This window comes from Protomyctophum parallelum (assembly GCF_964188405.1).
Source record: "Protomyctophum parallelum genome assembly, chromosome: 20".
Classification (NCBI taxonomy): domain Eukaryota; kingdom Metazoa; phylum Chordata; class Actinopteri; order Myctophiformes; family Myctophidae; genus Protomyctophum; species Protomyctophum parallelum.
Window position 1 is genome coordinate 37709920 of NC_139718.1, and position 9633 is coordinate 37719552.

A 9633-nucleotide genomic window follows, 5' to 3' on the forward strand; every position below is an offset into this window, starting at 1 on the left:
GATTAATCGATTATTAATCGCCAGAGGCTGTAGATTATTCGATTGGGCAAATGGTCACTTTGTGGCCTTGATACAAAAAACCACTGATATAGAGGAGCTTTTTCAGCATCACCCAGTGTGCACACTGTATATTCTTCTTATTGATCAATACTAGAACAGTGCCCGGCGTGGGTGGGGGGGTGATCAGTGTGTGATCAATTGGTTAATAAAAAGGTCAAGGTCACGCATTATTGTGATGTCAGAACAGCTCCATATATGGACATCTAGGGGGGATTTGTGGCCCTGTCAGGAGCCTGGGCCTCAGAGCGCCCTTTTGTGACAACCGGCGATGCAACGGACTCGGACGACCGTTGGCACTGCACACTCCCTGCGGTGGTGTGGAGCGAGCGTGTGTTCCAATTTGAAGTCCGCGAGGTGAACGGTTCTCCAGTTACATGGATTACAGACGTATGTATACACACACACACAGACACGTATACAGAGACTTGGTGCATCTATAGATATATAGATCTGTGCCCAGTGGTATTCCGCTTGAATTAAGACGGGAACAGAAGTAAAAGAAAGGTGGAGAGTGTCACCTAAAAACTTGCTCTAAAAAAAACCGTAAAAGAAGCCGTCATAATATTATATTTTAATCGAATCATACTTACTTTCCACCCCGGGAAGGTATATGGGATATAAATACCTTGAGCCCTGCATTACATTTATTGCTCGATCTGAAAGTGTGTGTGTGTGCGTGCGTGCGTGTGTGTGTGCGTGCGTGCTGTGCGTGCGTGCGTGCGTGCGTTGCGTGCGTGCGTGCGTGTGTGTGAGTGCTGTGTGAGTGTGTGCGTGTGTGACTGTGCGTGCGTAGGGGGGGGTCTGAACAATAGGGCTTGGTTGATTTGCACATGAATGCAGTGTGTGAATGAGAGCATGAGGTTACAGAGAGAGACTGTCTTCCAGTCAGAGGCGCCAGGCCTCTGCCCCCCCTCCCCCCCTCTGCCCCCCCCCCCCCCCCTCCAAAGCCCAGGTGAGATTCTCCGACACAAAAGGCCAAATGAAAAATGCGTTCAGCATGCACCACGTCTAAAAGCCCCCCCCGACTATGGCAACAAGGATCCGCGTGACTGATTCCAGTGAACTCACCGAGGTATATGCACCTTTTCCCTTAAAGGAACTTAAGTTGTATGAAATACTTGCCATTAATATAGTGGTTGCAACTGTATTCATTGATTGCCAGAATCCCCGCGGTGGGGAGTTCTGCTCTGCTTTTGGTGAAATATCAAGTAGTTCCGGGCATTTTGTGGGGGGCACTGGGGGCCACGCAGTAAAAGTAAATGAATCCATAAAACTAAACGTCATTTTGTATTGTTGACCTATTTCTAAAAAAATAGTGCGACTTTCGTTCTTTTTTTACCCCTCTATCACCCAGAGCTATGTTTTTTGTGTCCATATCACTTACGCCCAAAAAATAGTTCCATGATGTGATGGAGGGGTCAAAGTTGAACGAAAGGTCAACAATACAAATTACGTTCGTTTTGTGGATTAATTTACTTTTACTGCGTGGCCCCCCAGTGCCCCCCCCACAAAATGACCGGAACTACTTAATATTCACTAAAACCAGAGCAGAACTCCCACCACGGGACTCGGGCAATCAATTAATACATTTGCAACCACTATATTAATGGCAAGTATTTCATACAACTTAAGTTCAAAAGATCTGAACTATCCCTTTAACCACGTGAAGTCTAAGCACAGTGCATGGTTCTCACATTTATTCAAGTCAAGGATCCACAAATAGATATGTATGCATTTGGCCCCCATCTGAAAAGGTCTTGTATGGGGGCCCTCGGAAGAGAAAGATGTATGTGTTGGCGTACATAAAAGATTACTAATGAAATTATTATGATATCCGATATTATACGGAATATGCTTAGAAATACACAAAACAAAAGTGACAAGAGTCATTGACGGTCACGTTATTATTGCGTCGTCAATATCTGTGAAAATAATATGTATTATTTTGAGACCGATACCGAATATGCCATCTTTAACCTTGACTTAGACCCAAGACTTGTTGTCGTTGACCTCGTTGGACGAGGTTTTGTGCTGTAATGATGTGGTATACCAGAGAGACGACAACAAAATGACCCGTAAAAGGGTCCATGCTCCATTCTATAAGGGGTCCATTTGGTTACCAACTCTCCATCATTTAGCTGGGGACCACCGGGAACCCCCTCAAGAACCACAGGTGGTCCCCGGACCACTGGTTCAAAAACCACTGTATGATATCATACTGCTTCCTAATGAGGGACGTGCACACACAGACGTCAAAGCCCTTTTACCCGTCTGTAAAACAACTGCCCTCTCCAGGCCGCGAATGCAGCATTTACTGTACTATGGTGAAAGAAATGCAAATGCCACTCCTTTCCATGCCATATACTGTATATGTTGTGTATACCGGAAGGCATGCAGCATTCGGGAGAATTGCTTTTTTTCCCCAAAATCTCCTGAACTTGAACACAGAATTTTTCGTTGAACAAATGTATTTAGAAATCCATGTCGTTACACCGCATCTCCACTAGCTAAAAAGTGCTGGGCTGCACACCGAAAATAGCTGATCTACAAGCTCTCAACACGTCGCAGCGTGACGCGTTGTGAGCTTGTAGATCTTCTAATTTTGTCCAATAGTGATGTCAGCCCCTGCCCCAATAACACGCTCTGCACGGCCCCGTTCCTAATGCGTGTAGACGTTTGAGAGAGAGGATCATCTCTGTGCCAGACTTTTATAGTGCACAGGCCCAGACGCTGGGTTTGGGAAAAGAGGAAGGTATTTTCAAATCAATGTGCTCTGCGTACGGCGGGGCCCTGGCACGGAAGCGTCTTCGTGAGAAGAGTAGTTGAGGCAGGCTGACGTTGGTGAAGTGCTTCCATTTTTGTATGAATGAAAGGTTTTAGTGTTTTTCGTTTTGTTTATTTGAGTACCTGGCTGACAAGTGTACACTGCTGTACAGGCTCTTAATTGAGAGTTTGGGCATCATGTCATTCAGCCCGGCACACTATTGAGTGATCAGATGAAACACACAAATGGTTTAAAAGCTAATGGATGAGATGGAGAATTATTTCTTTGATGTGATGGACAGAATCCACTCAAAACTCATGTAACAATGCAGCTTTTGTTTTCCGATTAAAACGGCAAATCGTTAAAAATAAATTGTGTTGTGGCCCCCGACTTTAATTAATACAAGTGTGTCCCTAATCTAGTTGAATACCCCTGCTATAGGCCCTGTGAATGCATGTCTGTGTCTTGTGCGTGTTCAATTATTAGGGGGCCGAGCACATTAGTGTTGTCTTTGTTAGTTTTATTCTTCTTCTTGCCCACTTTTAAAATCAAAGACAAGATGCAATGGCATTTTGACAGTATTCATTCTCGATGTTGTGATAATGACCTAGCGGAACGGGGACTGTCACTGTCCGGCCTCCCGTTAGTCCGACTGAGGTTAGGGTTAGCGACCTACATGGCCGGTTAAGACTGAGGTTACTAGGGTTAGCGACCTACGTGGCCGGTTAAGACTGAGGTTAGGGTTAGCGACCTACGTGGCCGGTTAAGACTGAGGTTACTAGGGTTAGCGACCTACGTGGCCGGTTAAGACTGAGGTTACTAGGGTTAGCGACCTACGTGGCCGGTTAAGACTGAGGTTAGGGTTAGCTACCTACGTGGCCGGTTAAGACTGAGGTTAGAGTTAGCCAGAGCCATCTAATAGGAAAGTTACGATATTGAGGGGGCAGAAACTGAGCGCTCGAGTGCTGTTCATGCAGCCTGGAGAGGGACAAGCTGAAGTTTGAAATACATTGTATTCAACGAGGGCGGCGCAAATAACAGCAATTTTAGGCATGTGTGCAACATATATATATACTGCAAGTATCTCTCTATAATGTTTATGTTGTACAATTACTACAAAACAATCTAAAATAAAGGGATTTAAGATCATTAAAGCTGGGCTGTTGCCTAGTGGGTCCAATGCATTTCTGCCTACTTCCTTCCGTTCCAGGACTTGTCCAAAATATATAATAAAAAAATATATAAAAATATTTTTGGCATCTGCCACTTGAATTAAGGTGACTTGATTGATACATGACATGAAAAGGACCGGTCAGCTCAAACCCACAAAGCAATACATTGTTTTCAAGAGTGTTGCAGACAAACATTAAAAAGTTATAATATATATTAAAAAAAAAAACATTTTAACCCATTCTGGGTTAAATGGGTTAAATTAGATCTACAAGCTCATATCGCGCCACCGAGTGTCGCGATACGAGCTTGTAGGTCTGCTATTTTTGAAAAATCGAAGAACGACTGACATTTTTTAGAATCTGATCTCAGGTCAGAATGGGTTTAATCAGACCAGTGTGTGTCCAGTGGAAACCTCGTATGAATCTGATCTCAGGTCAGAATGGGTTAAGTGTGTTTGTCTTATATCCTTTGATTGATTGATTGAAATATTTATTAACAGTTTGTAGAATTTACAGTACATTTTAAGCACAAACTCAATACAAAGACTGTCAACTGTGAGTGGACGACCCAATTAAGCATTACACTTGTTTACAACAGGGTCCACATTGTTCAATTCATCAAAACATTTAAAGACATACAAACATTTAGAGACATACAAATAGACATTTCTATGTAGCTAAGGAACAGAACAGGAATTCATCATATGGGAAGCAAAAAAGGGAAAAGATACAATATACAGTGAGGGAAAATGGGGTGGGGGGGTGGGGGGGGATTCAGATTTTACAGAGGCCAGTTTCGAATTGCAGCCATCCGTAGGTGCCCTTTGAGAGCGGTTTTGAAGGAGTCAAGGGATTCACATGTCTTAATGACTGTTGGTAGGGCGTTCCACATTTTGGTGGCATAGGAGCGAAAATAATTTAGTCCCTTGTTTGTGCCGAATCTGGGTTGTACATGGTTTGTTGCACTCCCTCTGGTGTTGTGGGTGTGGACTTCGTTTACATTAAGGAAGTATTTAGACAGGTACATGGGTATCTTGGTGGTGTATCGAATCTTGTGGACCAGACCCATTGCAAGATGCTGTACTCTGTCGTCGACCCTAAGCCATCCCAGCCTGTCAAAGTGGGCAGGGGTGAGGTGGGTTCGGGGGGTTCGGGGGGCCAAGTAGGAGCCTGACCAGTTTGTTTTGGGAGGTCTGGAGCCTTGTTTTAAGGGCCTTTGAGGTGCTGTGGTACCAAGAGGTGGATGCATAGTCAAAGAAACCTTGTACGAGGGCTCCTGTTAAGGTCTTCAAGGTGTTTTTGCTGACCAGTGAGGAGATCCTGTAAACGCCTAAGGTAACTGTTTAAAACTATTTTCAGCAATGGGATAATACTTTTGGGCGTGTATAGATCTTGCTGAGCGGGTCAGTTTAACACATTCTGACCTGAGATCAGATTCATAACGAGGTTTCCACTGGACACACACTGGTCTGATTAACCCATTATGACCTGAGATCAGATTCTAAATAAATGTCAGTCGTTCTTCGATTATTCAAAAAATAGCAGACCTACAAGCTCGTATCGCGCCACTCGGTGGCGCGATATGAGCTTGTAGATCTGCTATTTTTAAATAGCTAAAGCATAACATGATGCCGACACCAAAATGGGTGCCCGGTCAGAATGGGTTAAAAGTATAGTTCTCGAGTCAAAAAAGTGTGGGCACCCCTCGGTCTAGACATTCATGACCCAGATCCTGAAGCCAAAAAGGGTAACTTGTGCACGAGCAACCAACTGGACTTGTGGGCAATAATCTCCAATTGTGGGCTGCTAGAGAATCCTGCTGGAGATGCTTCAAATCACATTATAATTAACCATATTTAGGATAGAGCAGAGAGTCCCTGCTTAGAGATATTCCCCTGCTCCCATATATATCTCTCTCTCTCTCTCTCTCTCTCTCAGATGGGGTAATTAATATGGAATGGCATCATATTCTGCAAATTCCTATGAGATGGACTCGCCAAAGCTGTTAAAGCCAAGTAGCTGAATTAGTATTCATGCAGGTTTTCCCGTTGCAAGTCAGTTTTCCCTGTGGGAGCAAGTAGTAGATTGGGTAGACAGGCAGCGTTCATCCTTGATTATGTGAGCAGAATGCAGCTGGCGACGGGAGGGGAAAATGTATATTCCTCGGGCTACGAATCAATTTCCGTTACCTGCTAAATGGAATTGAAAACACAGTAATGCTTTAACCCCGGTGTAAGGGAGAAAACACACTCTGAGGTGCAATGATTACCCGCATTATATAAACCCATGGTTTCTGTATCAGTTAATAACCATTTACGGCAAAAAAACATTGTACATGAGCCATGATTCAGGGGGCTGGGCAATAAACACAATGCTTTAATGCACCGGTCATGTCTTTGTTTAGTCAATTAACTGGATCTCAGAAATCGACGATTATTCAACATGGAGGGAAATGTGCTTGCAGAAGGAAATTTGTATGTAAATTGAGATTTCTCATATTTCTGCTTTAATCCATTCTGACCGGGCACCCATTTTGGTGTCGGCATCATGTTATGCTTTAGCTATTGAAAAATAGCAGATCTACAAGCTCATATCGCGCCACCGAGTGGCGCGATACGAGCTTGTAGGTCTGCTATTTTTGAAAAATCGAAGACATTTTTAGAATCTGATCTCAGGTCAGAATGGGTTCATCAGACCAGTGTGTGTCCGGCGGAAACCTCGTATGAATCTGATCTCAGGTCAGAATGTGTTAATGAATACGGCACATCACGTGGCCTATAATGTTAGGGTTCACACGCCATAGGATTCAGGTCGTGAAATGCTGTGGTGATTATACGTACGCCCGCCATTGCACCGTCAAGGTTTTCCCATAAAACGAACGAAGCCTATTCATCCATGCACATACTGTACAACATTATAAAACAAATGTTTTTGAATTGTGCTCGTGTGCCTTTGTTTTCACATTAATTTACTCCCCTAAGCTCCTATACAGTAAATACTGTACACACAATAGTAGCATGAATATATAAGAACCGAATGCATATGTGACAAAATACTTTGTATACAGCATGTTAAAGTATAAGAAATGTCTTTAAAAAGAAAAGGAAGCCTTGTGGGTCTCGATGCTCGATTTCTTAAAGGGGTATAACTCCAGGCCCGGATTGGACAGTCTGGCAATTCTGGCAAATTTTGCCAGAAGGGCTGGGCCAAAACAAAAATAATCTAACTATTCATATAGTTCGTGTCTCATTCATACAGCTTTTTAGCTTTTTAGCGTTTTAGCGCACAGGGGGAGGGGGGGTGGGGGGGGTTGTTTTTCAATTTGTTTTTATTTTTAACATTGTTTCTTAAAAAGATCACGTTGCATCACACAATTTGTATTATTGGCACTTAATATTCACCTTCTGTGTATGGATGTACTCATGACACAAACACAAAATAAAATGTATTTCCACACAATTTAATCGCACAAATAAAACGTTCCCAGTGCGTACAGTCCTTAACCCACCCCCTGCCTGGAACGCAAGAAACGCAAATAAATTAAATTCCCCGTGCGTGCCACGAACGCATTTTGCGTTCTATTGGGGTCCCCCCGTTATATGAAAATGTCATCTCTTACGTGCACATCAATGTTACCCCCGAACCTCTATCTTTAAAGACGTGGCCACAGCACGAAAAACAAAAACACCATGCACAAATTAATGAGTAACCTATTGAATCCGAGTCAAAACAAGCTAAGACAACACTGACAGCCGCAACCACAGAGAGAAAGAGACGTGGCCGGCTCCCGGCACACACACACACACACACACACACACACACACACACACACACACAGTCACACACACACTGTGCTGTGTCAGAGAGACGAAACACGTTGCCCAGGCATGTGCGCACACACACACACACACACACACACACACACACACACACACACACACACACACACACACGGCTCGCCTCTCACCGAGTTGTGTCTCAAAGAAAATCGCACTCGCACCACGGTGATCTCAGCTCTGCGCAGTATACACGCGCACACACACACACACACACACACGCACACACACACACACACACACACACACACAGAAGCACAGCCCCCACTCCACACTCCCAACAAAGCGAACGCGTGGTGTCATATTTCAAGTGGACGGTCCTAAAAATGCTGAGGTCCCCCCCCCCCCCCCCAAGCACACACACACACACACACACACACACACACACAGGAGGTGTGAGCGAGCAAAGAAAGTGACAAAAAATGTCCCTGATTGCCTCCATCGGTGTCAGTTGAACAACAGAAGCAATGTTTCCTTACCTGCAAAACGTCTCGGAAAACGACTATCCTTGTGAAAATGCAAATCAAAACTTTTTTCCCTCGTCCAAGATTGATCCGAAGCCATCCCATGTCCACTGTCCACGTGCAAAATGCATATAAAACTTATTTCCCTCATTGTCAATCCAACGATCTCAGAATAAAAGTATACAAATTCTCGCATTTATTTGCGTGCATGCATGCGCGTCCTGCACTGAGTCCATCTCCAGCGAGTCTATCAGACTGATAATCCAATCCATGCAACCAGATCCACCGTGCACAAATAAAACGTATTTCCTCTGTACACCGTGCACAATGCAAATAAAACCCTCGATATTGTCCAATTTGTCATCAAACGATTGATCAGAATAACACTATCTTTCTGCTTTGCATGCAATCCTGTCCTCGTCCCACTTCAACGAGTCTAGGGGTCTGGGGTCTAGGGGTCTGGGGTCTAGCAAACCGATTGGTTAAACCTTTCCAACAATGGCATGGTAGCTGGGCAGATCAACATGTCCGGTGTTGCCAGGGATGGTGATAGAAACAAGCAACAAGGATCATGACAAAAATGCACATAACATACAATCAAATGGCTTTATTGGCATTAGAAACGTAAATATTATATAATGTAAGTAACCAATAACCAAAGGAAGTGATTCAAAGTTGTATTATGTTTCTAAATTAGTATTACGATTCCATTGTTTACGTATTTTTGACGATTGTGATTGGACGGTTGTTGCCAGGTTGCTTGTGAGTGAAACAAGCAACCAGGTTCATGAAATATTGCACAGTGTTTTAGACGTCTTTTATAAGTCTTTTAGACGTCTCGCGCACGTGTTGGTGCGCGTTCCAAATGTAAGTGTGTGTGTCCATGTGACTGTGTGTTGTACTACACCGCCATCTCATGGCCACAGTGCCACAGTGCAATGAGCTAAGTGCACCACCATGGTGTGGCCATGAGATGGCAGTGTAGTACATGCAATACAGAGTATAATTCAAATCAGCTATTTGAAAATAGCAGATCTATAAGCTCACAGCGCGTCTGACGTGTTGTGAAAAGAGAACCCCTTTAGGTTTTTTTTTTATTTTATTTTTTTTTTTTTCTTTATTTTTTTTTCAATTTTTGTCAATTTTTTTTTTCATTTTTTTTTCAATTTTTTTTTTCATTTTTTTTTTTTATTATTTTTTTTTTTAAATCTTTTTCATTTCAATTTTTTTCCTTTCCTTTTTTTTTTTTTTTCATTTTTTTTTCTTCAATTTTTTTTCTTCATTTTTTTTTTTTTTTACCATGCTGCATTCAGAGCCTCACATGTACATAGTGGAAC